Source organism: Ictidomys tridecemlineatus, chromosome 10, assembly GCF_052094955.1.
Source record: "Ictidomys tridecemlineatus isolate mIctTri1 chromosome 10, mIctTri1.hap1, whole genome shotgun sequence".
Lineage (NCBI taxonomy): Eukaryota > Metazoa > Chordata > Mammalia > Rodentia > Sciuridae > Ictidomys > Ictidomys tridecemlineatus.
In genome coordinates this window covers 87,730,393-87,749,691 of record NC_135486.1, presented here as the reverse complement: position 1 = coordinate 87,749,691, position 19,299 = coordinate 87,730,393, and positions in this window count along the sequence as shown.

The following is a 19,299-nucleotide window of genomic DNA, read 5'->3' as shown; positions in this document are numbered from 1 at the left end:
ACAAACCTCATATGCTTCTGCTCAAAGCGCAGAGCTACAAACTCTCATTTTTGTGCCTTATATTACTTTGCAAATGAGCCTATTAATACTTCTTCTGACAGCCTATATGCAGTCAGAGTTACCAAAAATATTGAAACTTCAGTTATTGGATATACACCATCACAGGAACTATTTAAATTACTTCATAATCTACACAAGGCAGTGCAAATGTGGAAATACCCATGTTTCATAGGACACATACAAGCTCATACTAACCTTCCAGGACCTTTAACCTCAGGTAATGACAAAACTGATAAATTCGTAGCTGTTTGTCAATATATGTTTCCATATGATTGTGCATAAGCTTCACATTCTTTGCATCATAAAAATGCTTCTAGTTTACATAAAAAAATAATATTACCAGAGAACAAGGAAAATACTCAACATGTAATTTCTCATTGCCTAGAAGCCTTTGCAGTGTTAGGATGCCCTTTACAGATTAAAATAGATAATGCACCAGCTTATGTAAGCTCTTCTTTTCAACAATTTTGCCAAGAGCTTCAAATTGACCATAAAACAGGAATTCCTCATAACCCTCAAGGTAAAGCCATTGTAGAATGAGCTCATTTATCTATTAATCTGCAATTACAAAAGTTAAAAGGGGGTGGATAGGTTTATTACTCCCCAGAATAACCTCAATCATGTCTTTTTTGTTTTAAATTTTTAAAATTGTGACACAGAAGGTCACACTGCAGCTGAGAGACATGTCCTCCACAGCAATAGGCCCTTTAGGCCAAGTTTTGTGGAAAGACTTACAAACTGATCAATGGAAAGGCCCAGATCCAGTGATTATGTGGGGCAGAGGTCATGCTTGTATTTTTCCAGAAGGTGTTTTCCATCCTATTTGGGTGCGTGAACGTGCAATCAGACATGGAGGAGATAGAACCAAGATTCAAGTGACTGAAAATTGACCTGGAGAAGACTTCCCTCAAAAGGAAGAGATATTGAAGAAGAAATAAGATGACCCAGCAAGACCCAGCTGAAAAGCTGATTTCATGGGAAGATGTAAAGAAGCTGACAACATATACTTCATGAATGATTTGACTCCTAGGGAGAAATAAGACTCCATTGATGATGGTAGCCACAGTAATTGCATTGCTGCACTGTCAGGTAAAAAGGAGTCAAGTAGACACTGACTGGACATATTTTCCAGATCCACCCTTGGTATTCACAGCTGTATGGAGTGGAGAATCTATTCCAGTGTTACTAATGACTCATTCATGATGGGAGGATTTACAGACACTGATATTACTCCCAATAATATGACTAGATTTAATTATTCTGGCTACAGTGCCCAATTACCTTTGTGTTGGTCCCATGATAAACATGCTGGCTGTATCAGAGTATCATTTGAGGAAAAGACAGCAATTGGGAGACCTAGACTGATTAATCATACTATTAATGGAGACTTAAAATCTTATACTAGATCAGTTATCAAAATTGGACTTTCCCATAACAAACCAGTCATTTCTGCAGAACCTCAACAAATGCCTCATTGTCCTAATAGTTCTGCAATAGAAATTGGCGCTTTTCCTAGATGGATAGATTGTGTAAATACATTTCCAGTGCAACATAAAGTGTCTGAAGATAGTGGGTACATTTTAGATTTGTCTCCAAAAATTGACAAAAAACAATTATGAAAAAGTTCTGCTATGACACCTGCAGGATTTGTTAGCAATATTTGACCTACACTGAAAGTGGTGTTCAAAAAGATGTTTGGAGCTTAATTGCTGCCTCAGAATTTTTACATTTTACAGACAAGCCTTTACTAGAACTTGTTAGCAAGAGCTGTAAAGAAGGTTCTTGCTGTGGCTTACGAGCCTGTGTACAATCTCCGTATGTTTTAATTATTGGAAATGTAAAAGTCAAATGAGTATATGATAGATATATTGTAACATGTAACAAATGTAACCAAACCAATTGTATTACTAGATATAATATAGGAAATGGAGTGCTGGTACTTCATCAGCCTAGAACTAAATATGCCATGAGAATTATAATTGTGGGAGTTATTGCATTGGTTTCTTTTATTGCCTCCACAGTCACAGCTTTGGTGGCTTTATCTCAAAATATTCAACATGCAAAATTTCTTAATAATTTGGCTCAAAATACTCCCAAGGCTCTTCACAACCAAATAAATATTGATGAAAGGATTGAGACTAAGTTAAATACCTTAGAGGCCACTGTTATAAATATAGGTAAATAACTTTCAGCTTTAAACTTTAAAGAAAGTCTTAAATTCCACGCAAGTTATAAATATGTATGTATTGCAGCTGCCAAGTACAATGCTCCTCTGTGGGATTGGGAGAAAGTTAAAAAAACATTTGTTGGGTATTTGTCAAAATAATAATAACAGCTTGGATCTTTTGGAACTCCATCATCATATTCAAGATATTCAAAATAATAGAGCTGATTTTTCAGATTCTTCTTCTTTAGCTAATCAAATATTAAAGGAATTGAATGAATTTAACCCCAGAAATATTCTTAAACACTCATCCTGGTTCATCTTTGTATTGCTCTCTTTACTGTTAATTCTCTTTTGTGTTGTAATTTTAGGATAGCAAGACATCAGAGCAAGAATGAAGAGACTCCAGAGAGTAAATTATCACCTGCTTTTTAAAAGAAAAAAAGGGGTAATATGTGGGAGGCCATCCTCACACGTGATTTGAGTTACCTCCCTGGCTGGTCAAGAGGTATCTAGACACATCCTTGTGTCCAGAGCTTTCCCCACCCTTCTGGGTTCCAAGGGCTTGTCCATGTGGAGGCATGCCTGGCCACAACCCCCGAAGACCCAATTATCTCACCTGACCTTGTGGCACTGCCCCCTGCTTAATCTTCATTAGATGGGATTTTCCCCAGAATATTTTGTTCCTCAATAAAAGTCCACTCCCTAGCATATTCTCTCTCTCTCTCTCTCTCTCTCTCTCTCTCTCTCTCTCTCTCTCTCTCTCTCTCTCACTGGCCTCTTCAGTAAACCTTTCTACTCTATTAGATAGCTTTAGGTTGGGGGTACAGGAAGCTGTCCTGGAGCTGGTTTAAAGGTAATTAGAGTCTATCTCTTTAATTCAAACTCCCTTTTGGATTTCTTACATAGCCAAACCTTCATTTATGAAGCCTGTGCTGGTCACTGGCTAAAGGGATGAAGGCAATGGGAACCGGAAACCAAACACAGTTGTGCTAGCTGCTTGAAACTTTACATATTCAATTATCCTCAGAGCACACCCTCTGTTTTGTTTCTGGTTAAAATAGCCTGAAGCAGTAGCATTTCTCAGTACATGCAGGAGCATCTTCTATTGGGAGTGCTTTGGAACCATGTAGGAGAGTACAAACTTACTTGAGTTTCTGCCCAAATTTTTTCCAATGGATTTTATTGATACTGAGTAGGATTGATATTTTTAGTATTCCCATCTTGTTACCTAAATTTTGTTCTCTTAGGTTCAAGGATTCACTGGTAGAAAACTTTTAATTTTTAGGTTTTATTTTATTTTGCCCTATATGGATGAATGCCATTGTGACTGGAAATCAAAGAGAGTTTGCACTAACTGCTTGAAACTTAAAACACTCAATTGGTTCTCAGGGAAAATTCTCTGGTTTTTTTCCTGGTTGTAGTTCCCTAAGCAGAAGCATTTCTCATTACATGTAGGAACACCTTCTTTTGGGAGTGTTTTAGTAGCTTGCAGGAATGTGCAAATTTACTGAAATTTCTGCCCTAACTTTTCCAACGGATATTGTCTATACAGGTAGGATTGATTATTTCAACATTTCCACCTTCTATACCAAATTTGGGTCTCCTATGTTCAAGGATCCCTTGCAGCAATACCCTAAATTTTTGGTTTCACTTTGTTTTACCTTGTAGGGATGAATGAAATTGACACTAAAAACAGAACATACATGGTGATAGCTGCTTAAAACTAAACACAATCAAATAGATCTCAGTCTGAACTCTGTTTTCTTCCTGGTTGAAATAGCCCTAGGTAGAAGCATTTCTCTGCACATGCAGAAACATATTCTTTTGTGAGTGTTTTAGCAGCTTGCAGGAAAGTACAAATTTAATGAAACCTCTGCCCAAATTTTTCCTGTGTATTTTGTTATACTGGGCAGGATTAATCCTTTCACCAGTTCCATGTTGTTTCCCAGGTTGGTTCTCCTGGTTCAAGGAATAGATGGAAGGAACACTTTTAATTTTAAGGTTTCACTTTTTTTAGACCTATAAGGATGAATGCAATAGGAACTGGATATTAGACACGAATGGTGCTAGCCTCTTGAAACTTCAAACACTCAGTTATCTTCAGGGCCCAGTCTGTAGTTTGTTCCCCGTTGATATATCCCTAGGTAGAAGCCTTTCTCAGCAAGTACAAGAACATTTTAGCAGCTTTCAGAAAAATACAAATTTACTGGATTATCTGCCCAAATTTTTCCTGCAGATTCTGTGATACTAGGCAGGATGGATTTTCAACAGTTACACCTTGTTCTGAATATTTGGTCTTCCTAAGTTCAAGTGTTCACTGGCAGGGATGCTTTAAACTTTCAGGATTCTGTTCACTTTGGCATATAGGGATGAAGGCAATTGGAACTGGAAAGAAACATGGTTTGTGCCATCAGCTTGAAACTTCACAAAATCAGTTACTTCTCAGGGCACACTCTCTGTTTTATTCCCTGTTGAAGTAGCCCTAAGCAGAAGCATTGCTTAGCACGAGCAAGAAAACTTTCTTTTGGGAGCATTTCAGCAGCTTGCAGGAAAGTACAAATTTAACGGAATCTCTGCCAAAAATTTTCTTCAGATTTTGTTGATACTGGGAAGCATATATACTCTCACCTTTCCCACCTTGCTTCCCATGTTTAGTACACCTAGGTTCAAGAGCTTATTGGCAGGAACACTTTGAATTATTAGGGTTCACTTCATGATGCCTTATAGGGATGAATGCAATTGGAATTGGAAATCCAAAATGGTTTGTGCCAGCTTCTTGGAGCTTCACAGACTCATTCAATTCTCAGCGAGCACTCCTTACATTGTACCCTGTTGAAATAACCCTAAGTATAAGCATATCTCAGCATGTGCAGGAACATTTTATTTTGATATTGTTTTAGCAGCTTGGAAGAATATACGAATTTAATGGAATATCTGCCCTAATTTTTTCTGGGGATTTCATTCATACTGGGCAGGACAGATCCATTTACCTGTCCTATCTCGCTCCCCAAGTTTGGTCCTCCTAGGTTCAAAAATTTCCTGGAAGGAACACTTTGAATTTTTAAGTTTCATTGCATTTTGCTTTATAGGGATGAAGGCGATTTGAACTGGAAATCAACCATATTTTGTGCTAGCTGCATGAATCTTCACACACTCAATTAGTTCTCAGGGCACCATCCCTGTATTGTTCCCTGTTTAATTATCCCTAAGCAAAAGTATTTATCATCACATGCAAGAACACCTTTTTTTGGAATTGTTTTAGGAGCTTGCATGAAAGTATGAATACTAAAATATCTGCCAAAATTTTCCGTGTGGATTTCCTTGATACAGGGAAGCATAGATCCTGTCACCTGTCCCAACTTGCTCCCTGAGTGTGATTATTTTAGGTTCAATGGGTTACTGGCCTGAACCCTTTGAATTTTCAGGTTTCACTTTGTTTTCTCTAAGGATGAATGCAATTGGAACTGGACACAAAACACACTTTCTGTTAGCTGCTTGAAACTTCACACATTCAGTTGGTTCTCAGGGTGCACTCCTTGATTTATTCCATGTTGAAATAGGCTTAAGTGTAAGCATTTCTCACCACGTGCAGGAAACCTTCTTTTGAAAGTGTTTCAGCAGCTTGTAGGAAAGTATGAATTTAATAGAATCTCTGCTCAAATTTTTCCTACAGATTTTGCTGATACTGGGTAGGATTCATCAGCTCACTAGTCCCACCTGGGTTTCCATACTTAAATATCCTAGGTTCAAGTAGTCACTGGCAGGAACACTTTTAATTTTTAGTATTCACTTTATTTTGCCTGATAGGAATTAATGCAATAGAAACTAAAAATCAAACAAGGTTTGTGCCAGCTGCTTGAAACTTCATACAGTCAGTTAATTCTCAGTATGCACTCCTTATTTTTTACCCTGTTGAAATAGCCCTAAGCAGAAGCATTTCACCAAATGTTCAAGAACATCTTCTTTTGAGATCATTTTAGTAGCTTGCCGAAAAAATACAAAGTTAATGAAATGTCTTTCCAAATTTTTCCTGTGGATTTTTTTGATACTTGGCAAAATATATCCTTTCACCAGTCCCACCAGGCTCCCCAAGTTTGGGACTACTAGGTTCAAATAGTAACTGGTAGAATGATTTGGATTTTTAGGGTCATGTTGCCCTATAGGAATGAATGCAATTGGAACTGGGAATCAAACATGGTTTGTATCAGCTGTTTGAAACTTCATAAACTCAGTTAATTATCAATATGCACTTTTTAGTTTGTACCCTTTTGAAATAGACCTAAGCAGAATCTTTTCTCAGCATGTGCAAGAACACCTTCTTTTGGGATCCTTTTAGCAGCTTGCAGGAAAGTACAAAATTTAATGGAATGTCTTCCCAAATTTCTCCTGTGGATTTTATTGATAATAGGCAGGATAGATCCTTTCACCAGTCCCACTTGGCTCCCCAAATTGGTACTCCTATTTTCAAGGGGTCCCTGGTCTGAATGCAATGAATTTTGAGGTTTCATTTTGTTTTGAAAAATAGGAATGAATGCGGGTGGAACTGGAAACCAAACATGGTTTGTGATATCTAGTTAAAATTTGACACATTCAGTTGGACCTCAGGGCACACTCCCTGATTTTTTACCTGCTGAAATAGCTTTAAGCATAAGCATTTCTTAGCACATGAAGAAACACCTGCTTTTGCAAGTGCTTTAGCAGCTTGCAGAAAAGTATGAATTTCTGCCTAAATTTTACCTGCAAATTTTCTTGTTACTCAGGAGAATTGATGTGTTCACCTGTCAAATCTTGTTCCCCAAGTTTTGTCAAACATGACCAAATAATCAGTGGCAGGAATTATTTGAATTTTTAGGTTTTACTTCACATTGTCCTAAAAGGATAAATGAAATTAAAATTGTGTGGTTGTTCTGGTCTCTGGTGTGTTCAATTAGCAACTCAGCTACCTAAATCGCAGGGGTTAGAGATGCAGAGTCAACACACAGACACTGGGGGCAGGTGAGAAGCTGGATGGTGAGAATGGCATGCAATCAATGTCCAGCAGCCTGTTTATTTTTTGAATGCATACAACTGTTATAGGGTTCAGGAGGGGTGTGCCTGTCAATCATACATAAGCAAGATAATACCCATAAGTCAATCATTTTATGCCTAATGTAACTTCACTATGAGGAAGCTCTAAATATTGCTATCATCTTGAAAGGTCTTTGTCCCTAGGAGAGGGGGCCTTCTGAGTCAGGAGTTTCATGTCCTGAAGCTCCTGATTATCAGTTTCCTGGCCTGGTAGCTTGGCAATGCTAACCACAAGTGTTGAGGATGTGGTTTCACTAGGCTTGCTAAAGCAAAGCACCCCATCCTGCAGGTGTTCCTGTCAGGCCTGAACGAGCATAGATTCTTCAAGCACTCTGAATTGCTCATAGCTGCTAGCTGCAAACTAAATGTTATTCCAACATTTCTTACCTTTTTATTAAATTTTTTTCTAAAGGAGAACCATGATGAGAAAAGAAAGAAAAAGGGAAAAGCATAGAAAAAGGGAAAAAAACAAGAAATAGAAAAGGGAAAATATCCAGACATGGCTCTTTCCTGTAGCCACAGTTGTTTCGCACAGTCACTGTTGGCTAGGTCTCTGACTGTCATTTGAGTCCTGATCTGAGTTGGGTGTGAGGAGCAAAGCAGCCATAGGGGCAGGAGACCTTTCTCAGAAGGGGTGAAGACTTAGGCCTTTGCATATGTGGTGGGGGGGGCTGAGATTCTGTGCCTCACCTCTGTTGGCTCCCAAGTTTTCTCCTGATGACCCCTCTGAGGCTGGGCCTCTCTTAGGTTGTTCCTTAAGGAATCTTACTCATCTTTGACTAACCAACCATCCTCTGGGGCCAAACATGGTGATGCAGAATGTGCAAGGCCTTGCCCCCAAGAGGGTTCTCTGTCTCCTTGAATAGACAATGCCCCTGTGGCCTCCACACCAGCATTTACCTTAAGATTAGAAAACTCAGGTTTCTTCTCCATGTAGGGCTCAGCTCACAGCACTGGGCTGCTGAGACTGTGTTCAGGAAGGAAGGAGAAAGGCCATAGATAAACAATAATATTGTGGCAGAGCTGAGAGACACAGAAAAGGAGAGCAGTGCTAAGACTCAGGGCATGATACCTCATAGAAAACTGGCCCTTAGTTGATACTACTTAGATTTAATCCATAGTTGCCATCCATAGAGATGTGATGGAATCATTATTTTCCTTTTGATTTTCCTTACGTACATTAATTAATGTAGCTTGTTTTGTTACTACTTTGTTGAGCCTTTTTTGGAAGCACCTTAGAAGAATATATCCTAAAACAAGAAAAACTATGCCAATACCAGCGAGGATCCAATTAGCAGAGTCAATTAAAGCTGACAATTTATCCCATAGCAGCTGTAAGATTGAAGGGTTAAGGATTAGCTCTGCTCTGGTTTCATTTAGGCTGAGAATCTGAGCATGAAGCATCATAGTGAAATTTCTAAAAATCATATCCCAAGGTCCCTTAAGTTTATTTGCTAGTTCAAGCTGAGCTTCTGTAACATTATTTTTACTGAGACAGGGATTTGACAAACATGAAGAAACTGAGAACTGCAGGGTACTCTAACATTCAATTGAAGCATATCAATTTTTTACCAATAAGGTCAATCTATTGTTGTAACATTAAGATACCTCCTTGCAAGTGCAGGTTTAGTCACTCCTGGGTGGTCAGGGCTTTAGTGATGCACTACCTGATTAATGGTTGCAGCATTTGCTGTGGACTGGGTGAAAGCTACACCAGCTGCAGTAGCTGCTGTGACCACATCGAGGGAAGCAGCTATAATGGCAGCAGTAATCCCAAAATCTTGCGTAACTTTGGGAAGGGAAATATCTTTTGTAAAGTGAATCTCTTGAATAGAGGGGTCATCCTCTGTTAGGAACCATAACATGGGGGGGGGGTTCTCATTAGCACTACTGTCTTAACAGAGGGATTCCAGGAAATTGATTTACGCACATTGTAAATCATCACAATTAAGATGACCATTTTTGTGATTTTGAGTGGAAGTTATAAAGAAGAAGGGTGGCTTAACACATACATGACCTCTAGTAGCACGAGTAGCTGAGGGTTTTTCATAAAAGCCATTAAACCAAATGGCATTCATGGTGACAATAGGACTAGTATCTATACATTTATAAGCACCACATAATAATTGTTTTGCCTAATTGCAAAAAGTCTCCTTTCTTTTGTATTTTGAGCATTTGTTATCCAATCTGTATGATATTTAAATATCAATATATTTGTTTCTGTTTTAAATTCCATTCTCTATCCATCTTTTTATAGGGTCTGAACCAACTAATAAGCTCATTAGAAATGAAATAGGGTCTGTAAAGGGAGAGAGAGTCTCTCTAAGATATAACCTTTGAGGTATACCTTCACAGATACCTTTAATTTTTTTCATGCATATTGCTGCATAAAGGGTTGGGGCCAACAATCTGAGTCTTTAGCATGAGGGGGCATGGTCATGCCACTAGGCGGATCACTGACAGAGACTACTTTTGCCAATCTTCTAAGAAGATTGGCCAAAAACCTATAATGCCTCCTATTCCAGTCTCCCTAAGAGTATCATTGTGAAGGCAAATTGTAGACTTACATAACCTCTGTGCCCTAGATACAGTCCTTAATATAGTAAAGACCCATGAATAATTAAGTAAAAGTAACATATTCCAAGGGTGCTTTGCTATTGGGTCAGATATAACAGGGAATCATGAGGAAATGGTAGTATTAGTAGCAAACAAGAAAGGCAATACAGTATCATCCAAACCAACAAGTAAAAGAATCCCAGGAGATGGAGCCCCTATCCACCACGCATGTACTTGTGGGCTGAATGACAGATTGATGCACAATAGCATAAAGGGGTCCTTTTCTGCATTGATGCAAAAAAGGGGAAAGTCCAATTAAAGTCCCAGCAACAACATAAGTTCTTTCCAATAGATTGATTGTGGTCATTCTGGTCTGGTGCAGGAGAGAGGCAAGAGTGGCAGTTGCAATTGTGGCTGTGAGGACTGCAAACCTTATGATGATGTTGATCTAGGGGGCTTCTGTTGTCCTCCTGAGTTTTATCCTTGAGATGCATTTTGCAAGATTTGAGAGAGAAGTATGTACAACATCTTGATCATGATTAATTGAGCATGGATTGCTCTCATGGTTTTTTAATTGCAGTGGCATGAGTATTTTGCTCACTGAAGGGTTTTTGCTGCTAGGTGGTGCTAGAAGCTTTCCACTAGAGGAGAACTGTCTCATAGACAGAGGTTCATGAGTGTTAGCTATTTACTAAGCAATTTTCCCTCATGGGCCATAATTTGAAGTATGTCCATTTTACTTAGACAGGCCAGCATAGAGCCTTGAGTTATCAAGCTGTTAGGCAGAGGCTTTTCTTGCTCCTGTTGTGCACTAGCCTATGAGTTTCAGGTTATAATTGCACACATAAGCAAGAAGAGAGTACCAGGGCTCTGGTCTCTGGCAGGTGACATGGTCTGGGTTTAATCTAATAGGGCTTTGATATCACCCCAGGTTATCTTGTAAGCCCTCAAGTTGGGAGGTCTTGATGATCTCTTCTTCTCCTCTTGTCTTGGTTTCCAAGGCCAGGCTGCCAGTGGCTGGTCTGACATTTTTTGCTAGTACCTAAGTGGGGTGAGAAGCATCCTCTGGAAAAACACAGGTGAAGCCTCTACCTTGGGTAATCAAAGGGTGTGGCCCTTTTCATGTATTGGTGAGTGGATCTTTCTAATGTACCACGGGTACTGGAGCTAGGGAGGGAAATGATACCCAGTGCTTATATGCAGGGCTTATCCCATTTGAGTCAAAGGTAAGAAAATTGAGATCAAAGAGAGCATGCATCAATGCAAGATGAGGGTCTAGGCATATATGAGCATTCTTTTGCTTCTGTAATGTTTCCTTTAGTGTCTGGTTAGTCCTTTTGACTATACCTTGTCCTTGTGGGTTATAAGGAATGTCTGTTGTGTGAGTAATCTTCCAGGACACCAGGAAATTATGAAACACCTGTGATGTATATACTTGTCCATTGTCTGTTTTTAGAGACCAAGTCACTCCAAATATTAACATTGCGGCTTTCATTGCCTTTATCACATTTGAAATTTTCTCTCCTGACTGTGCCATAAAATGTGTATATTTGGAGTAAGTGTCCATGATAACAAGAACTTACTTGAGCTTACCAAAAGAGAGGATGTGAATGACATCCATTTGCCAAATTTTATTAGGGGAGAGGCCTTGAGTGTTTACTCCCTGTGGTTAAAGTGGTCCAAGCAGCACCAGAGGGGCACAATTCTTGCAACCCTGGACTAGATGCTGGAATTTTGTTATATTAAGGTCAGGAAACAAGGCTATCAAAATATTTGCAGACATGTGAAACTTAGTGTGGAGGATGCAGGCTTACTCCAGCAAGTCCAACGACACAGTAAATCAGGAAATAAATGTGTCCATCTCCCACAGTACAGTGTCATTAGACCCGTTAGAGATGAGGTTTTTCACCTGAGAGTTACCTGTAGCAATGAATCCAGAAAACTCAGTATGTGATCTCACATGTGAGATGAACCATGAAGGTTTTATGTTTTCTGTAAGATCCTTAAGAGTCTCGAGAGCTTGATCAATAGGCTTACCTGTGGGTCTAAAAATTGCACAGGGAATTGTTTTTGCCACCTGGAAAGAGTACTTACAGTCTGAAAAAAAATATTGAAGAGTGCCTGTATTTTTACCCTAAGTTCCAGTTGCACTGAGCCTGAGTGGCACTCCACGTGGGAGATATCCTGTTTATTGGGAATTTTCAGGATAACAACAAAAGTGTGTTTGTTTGCATTGGTAAATGCAAATGGTGCTAAAGGTATGGGCTGAGATGAAGGGAATGTGTACTTAGGAGTTGTAATCTCCAGTGTTCTCAGAGTTTGGAGCAACCTATCAGGGGGAGGTGATTGTCAATCTGTCCAGGGAAGTCAGACAATAAAGTCTGAAATAGAGTATTATTCTGTAGGAGAGTTGAGATCTTTGTGTGTGTTAAAGGTAACACCAAGGTGTTTGGCTCCATGTGAAAAGTCTTGTTACAGTAATATCTCATTTTTAACCCTACAAGAATTATACTTTATGGCCTACCTCTGATTTTATGTCATTAACTCCAGGCCAAGTGCACCCAATATAGAGGTGCCTGGGCTTGCCATATAATGCCAAGCAGTGCTCCAGAAGTCATTAGTAATATTCTTAACAGGGGTTTTGACTGGTCGTATCTATGGGTCTCTAACCTTGAGAGACTCTCATTGATCATTTGAACAGTTTCTCTGCTTGACAAGTGAGCTTTATCTTGGAGGAAGGATCCTCCCCTTTCTTTAAGCAAGTCAAACAGAAGCCTAGGTGCATCTGGAGGCAAACAAAAAAGGCTTGAGCCAATTAATTTGACCACATAACTATTTCAACTCATTGAGTATTGGGGTATAATAGTCAGAGTACATCTAAGGGGTTATATTCTTGCAGAAATTCTGTAGCCCAAAAAATCATATGGGGCAGAATGTTGCACTTTATCAGTGGCTATGTGAAGGTTCAAAGTGTCAAGGTTAGACATCAACTTCTTAAGGAAGACTTTCAATTTATCAGAATCTGCATGAGCAATTAAAATGTAATCCATATAATGTATGACCAGGCAATGCTGTGTAAGGGGTCTGGCCACATAAGAAACAAAAAGCTGACATATTTGAGGGTATTTTTCATCCCTTGTTGGAGGACTGTCTAGTGATATCTCCAGTCAGGTATCATGGTGTTAGATTCCCACACCATAAATGCAAAAAAGAGTCTGTCCTCATGTGCTATATGTATGGAAAAGAAGCAATTCTTGATGTCTATAAAATAGTTGCTTGGGATGCTGGCTGGATGAGGAATACCTGATTAAAATAAACCTATCTTTTTCATATGTTTATTTATTGGCCTTAAATCTTGAAGTAACCTATGTTTCCCATTTTCTTGTGGATTAAAAATAGGCCTGTTGTGAGGGCTGGTGGGGGGGTTCAATATGTTCAAGGTCTAATTGCTCCTGACTTAGTTACTTAAGAATTGTTTATTTGGGTTCTAGTATAGGCCACTGCTCCACCCAGATGTGATCTGTGGTGTCCCATTCTAGGGAGATGGGTTCTTGCTTAGTAGTCAGTGGAACGGTTACCCTTAGAATTGAGAGGCAGTGGTCTCTCAATTCTATATAGTCCTATTTTGTCATGCATCATAATTTCATCATAAATGGCTTTATTATTAGTAGTTATGACAGAATTCATCTCCTCCAAAATGTTCCTTTCCCATAAGGTGTTAGGAATTTCTGCAATCAAAGGATAAAAGGCACTTTTCTCTCCATTGGTGTCTGCTAGATAGCAGGGGAGATGACTCTCCTGGTTATTTGTAACCCACCAACAGCCTGAATTTGGGGACCTTGTACTGTCTTTCATTTCATCATCTTAGATGCTGAGTTGGAATATATTATAGAAACATCAGCCCTTGTGCCCACTATGCCCTTAACAGGGACATCACCAAGCATAAGAGTTATGCTGGGCTTGATGTCCAAAATGGGCAGCATCCAGTGTATTTGAGGGCATTTCTTCCCTCCTTCTGGTGGGGCTGAGGGTTGCCCCAATGGGAGTTTAAAGGCTCTGCAATCTTTTGACCAGTGAAAACCCTTTATACATCTAGGAGAAAGACTCTTGGGATTCAGGGGGTCTGGGGAGGGCTATCATTTGGGGGATAGAATTTCCTGATGTGGCATGGTTGATTAAAGCCAAAGCAAATGAGATAAGAACTTTGCTGTGAAGGCCCATTATTTTTGTTATCTGCTAGTGTGCAAATGGCAGCTGTCAATGCCTGTATGGGACCCAAAGAGGGGGATTACTCCTTTGTAACAATGATCCATTTAGAGAGGAATTCACTGCATAGTGGGGCAATTGCAGCCCTAGTTTCAGCATAGGCTCCCCCCCATGCCAATTACTTCACCATCGAGTCTTGGATGGGGCCAGGCTGGATATGCTTTGCAACTTCCTCAGTAACTTGGGACAAAAAGTCAGGAAACCATTCCTGGAGATTTTGGATCAGGTTTCTGAAGAGTTCATTATATTTTGGAGGTGTAATATTTTAAAGACTCTTCATGGCAATATCTCTAACTTCGTCAAAGTAAATGAGATTTCCAATCTTTGTTCCTGCAGGCTAACATAAGTACCATGACCCAGAAAAATATCTAAAGTTATGGCAATGCCATAGGAGAGATTATTCCTTGCAATTTGCTCTGCTTCCTCCTCAAAGGAAGCTTTCCATTGGAAAAATTGTGGGTGAGTTAAGCATGTCTTGAGAAGATTAATCCAATCATAAGAGGTTTGTAATTGGCCTGACCAATATCTTAATATCTCTTCAAAGTAAGAAGAGTCAGGTCTGGACTCCTAAGAAGCCTTCCTCAGTAATGCCAAATCTGGTAAGGGAGTAGGCACCCAGGGCCTACTTTCTTCACCAGAAGCAAAATTCACCAGAAAGGTGAGGAAAGGAGCATATGGGGGTTGACAAGAAGCAGAGGGCCTTACAGGTGGTACTTCCTCAGCAAAGAGGTGGTAAGGGGATGAGGGTCTTACAGGGTGTGCCTCCTCAGAATAAGGGAATAAATCTGCCCATGAATATTTAGGAGGAGAGGAATCAGACACGGGAGCAGAGAAAGCTACAGGACACTGTGAAGCATAATTCTCATCCTCATTCAAATTATTGTCCTCTTCTGAATCAGTGACACTTGAGGCAGAGACCTGCAGACTCATTCCTTTGTCCTCCAAAGAGTCATTATGCTTTTTGATGACCTCTTCTGTGGAAGAGCCATAAAGGCTGGCAATTATGGCAAGAAGGATCAGTATAAAAGAGTCAGGGGGAGTGTGTCCCTTATGGACCTCCTTTTTACTTGCAGAGTATAAGACTCTCATTCAAATTTTTGGATCCCATATGTTTTCATGGCCAATCCAGGGTGCTAAAAGGACAGCTTCCTGCTATAATTGATCAATGTCTTTAGTTTTCCTTTGGGTCCACACTGAAAAAGCAGTGCTTTCACTGCAGCTAATTGTGGGACTCTTTGAATGGAGGGAAAGTTGCCAATGACTGATTAGTGGACCTATCAGAGGCCTACTGAAGTCTCTCAAGGTTAAACAAAGTCACACTACTAAAACCAGCAACAAGGATCAAGAGACTTAAAACAGGGGCCCAACACACATGCAGTGGTGACAGATCAGACATGGAAGTCCCTAGATAGGACAAAGAAGAGTGTGTTTAGGGTCCAGTGTCTTGTGCTAGTGGGGGACTTCCTTCACTTGTTAAATCAAGGCTGTAAGCCTACATGGTGTCTCCAGAGCAGAGTTCTTTTTAACAGAGAAAAAAAAGGTTCCAAATTCTGGGAGTACCAGTCCCTTATGTGAATTCATTGGATCAACCAGGGAGGAGGAGGGATCATAAGGTGATGCCAAGCTTTATGACAGTGTGTGCCTCAACTCAGGGTACCAGTGGTACAATAGGGATAAGGAAAGAAGGTAAAGAAGAGGGTTCCTTGCTCACCTTCAAGGAACAGTCAGCACACAGAACACAGACAGGGTCTACTACCTGAAATCAATGGGATGGCCAGTTTCGAGGTGTGAGGGTGCCAGCAAACATGTTGGGTTTGCAAAATTGAAGTCACTCTGGTCACTGATGTGGTCAATTAGTCACTCAGTTACCTCAGTCAAGGGAGGTAGAGATGCAGAGTCAACATACAGACACTGGGGGCTGCTGATAAGCTGGCTGGTGACAATGGCAGGCAGTCAACGTCCAGCAGCCCATTTAATTTTTGAATGTATACAACTGTTATAGGGTTCAGGTGGGGTGTGCCTGTCAATAAATACATAAACAAGATAATATCCATCAGCCAATCATCTTATGCCTAATGTAACCTCACTATGAGGGAGCTCTAAATATTGCTATCATTGGGAAGGGTCTTTGTCCCTAGGTGAGGGGCCCTTCTGAGTCAGGAGTTTTCATGCCTTGAAGCTTCTGACTATCTGTTTCCTGGTCTGGTAGTTTGGCAATGCTAACTACAAGTGCTGAGGATGTGGTGTCACTATCGGCTCCCGAGAGCAGAACACCTCATCCTGCAGGAATTCCTGTCAGCCCTGAATGAATGTAGATTCGTTAAGCACTCGGAGCTGCTCATAGCTACTAGTTGCAAACTAAACATTATGCCAACAGAAGTGAAAATCAAAACCGGTTTGTGTAAGCTGTCCTAAACTTTACACACTCCATTCTCAAGGCACACTTGCTGTTTTGTTTCTTGTTGAAGCAGCCCTAAGCAGAAATGCTTCTTGGCACATGCAAGAAAACCTTTTGGGAGCATTTCAGCAACTTGCAGGAAAATACAAATTTACTGAAATGTATGCCAAAATTATGCATGCAGGTTTTGTTGATACCATGAAGCATTGAAGCGTTGATTCTTTCTCTGCTTCCACCTTGCTCCTCATTTTTGGTCCATCAAGGGGTTGTTTGCAAGAATGCTTTGAATTTTTAGGTTTCAATTCGTTTTACCCTAAGGGATAAATGCAATTAGAACTGGAAATCAAACACAGTTTGTGCTTGAAACTTCACACACTCAGTTAATTCTCAGTGTGCACTCTTTACTTTGTACCCTGTTGAAATAGCCCTAAGCAGAAGCATTTTTCATCATTTACAGGAACACCTTATTTTGAGAGTGTTTTAGCAGCTTGTAGGAAAGCGCAAATTTAATGGAAGGTCTGCTCAAAATTTTCTTGCAGATTTTATAGATACTGGGCAGTATAGACCCTTTCAACAGTACTATCTGGCTTCCTAAGTTTAGTATTCTTAGGTTCAAAAATGTGCTGGAAAGAATGATTTGAATTTTTAGGTGTCATTTCATTTTGCTTTATAGGGATGAATGCAATTCTAACTGGAAATCAAACATGATTTGTGTCAGCTGCATAAACTTCACACAGTCAGTTAGTTCTCAGGTCACACTCCCTGTTTTGTTCCTTGTTTAAGTAGCCCTAAGCGGAAGTGTTTATCAGCACTTGCAGGAAAACCTTCTTCTGGGATTGTTTTAGCAGCTTGCAAGAAAGTACCAATTTACTGGAATCTCTGTACGAATTTTTTCTTGCAGATTTCATCAATATTGGGCAGGACAGATGCTTTCACCAGTCCCACCTGGCTCCCCAAATTTGTTCCTACCTTGTTCAAAAGGTAGATGACAGGAATGCTTTGAATTTTTATGTTTCAATTCCTTTCTCCATATAGGGATGGATGCAAGTGGAACTAGACATGGTTTGTGTTAGCTGCTTGAAATTTCACACATTCATTTGGTTCTCAGGGTGCACTCCATTTTTTATTATGTGTTGAATACCCTTAAGCATAAGCATTTCTCAGTACATGAGGGAACACCTGCTTTTGGGCATGTTTTGGAGATTGCATGAAAGTGTGAATTTACTGAAATCTCTGCCAAATTTTTTTTTCCTGTGGATTTTGTTGTTACTGGAATTATTAATATGTTCACCAGTAGAATCCGGTTCTCCAAGTTTGGTCATCCTAGGTTCAAGTATTCACTTGCAGGGATGCTTTGAATATTTAGGTTTCTGTTTGCTTTGCCCTATAGAAATGAATGTAATTGAAACTGGAAATCAAGCCCAGATTCTGCTAGCTGCTCGAAACATCACACAGTGAGTTAGTTCACAGGGCACACTTTATGTTTTGTTCCATGTTGAAGTTGACTTAAACAGAAACATTTCTCAGCATGTGCAAAAACACCTTTTGGGGGAAGCATTTCAGCAGCTAGCAGAAATATACAAAATTTCTGAATTCTGCCCATATTTTTTCCTTTGGATTTTGTTAATACTAGGAAACATTGATCAATTATCCACTCCCAGCTTGCTCCTGATGTTTGGTCCACGTAAGTTCAAGGGGTCATTGGCAGGAACACTTTGAATTGTTAGGGTTCACTTCATGTTGCTCTTTAGGGATGAATGCAATTAGAACTGAAAATAAAACACGATTTTTGCCACCTGCTTGAAACTTCACACACTCTGTTAATACTCAGTGTGCACTCCTTAAATTGTGCCCTATTGAAATAACTCTAAGCAGAAGCTTTCTCAGCACATGCAAAACACCTTCACTTAAGATCATTTTAGCAGCTTAATTTAATGTCTGCCCAAATTTTTTCTGCATATTTCATTGATTCTGGGAAAGATAGATCCTTTCAACAGTCCCAACAGGCTTACCAAATTTGTTTCTCCCAGGTTCAAACATTTGCGGAAGATACATTTTGAATTTTTAGGTTGTACTTTCTTTTGTCCTATAAAAATAAATGCTGTTGGAACTGGAAATCAAACATGGTTTGTGCTAGCTACTTAAATTTCACACACTCAATTATTTCAAGGGCACACTTCCTGTTTTGTTTCCTGTTGAAGTAGCCCTAAGCAGAATCATTTCTCAGCAGGTGAAGGAAGACCTTCTTTTGGGATTGTTTTAGCTGCTTGCATTAAAGTACAAATTAGGTAGACCAAACATCAGGAGCAAGCTGGAATATCTGCCGAAATTTTTTGTGCAGATTTACTTCACACAGGGCAGCATAGATTCTGTCAGCTGTCTCACCTTGCTCTCCAAGTTTGGTTCACCTAGATTCAAGGGGTCACTGGCTTGAACAATTTGAATTTTTAGGTTCCACTTTGTTTTGCCCTCTAGGGATGAATGCAATTGGAACTGAAACCAAACACCTTTTGTGTTAGCTGCTTGAAATATTACACATTCCATTGGTTATTAGATCACTCTCCCTGTTTTTGTACCTGTTCAAATTGCCTTAAACATAAGGATTTTTCAGCTCATGCAGGAACACCTTCTTTTGGAAATATTTTTGCAGATTGCAGGAAAGTACAAAATAATGTAATCTTTACCCAATTTTTTCTGCAGACTGCATTGAGACTGGAAAAAATGCCTCAAATCAATAGTCCCACCTGATTCCCCAAGTTTGGATCTCTTAGGTTCAAGGGGTCAC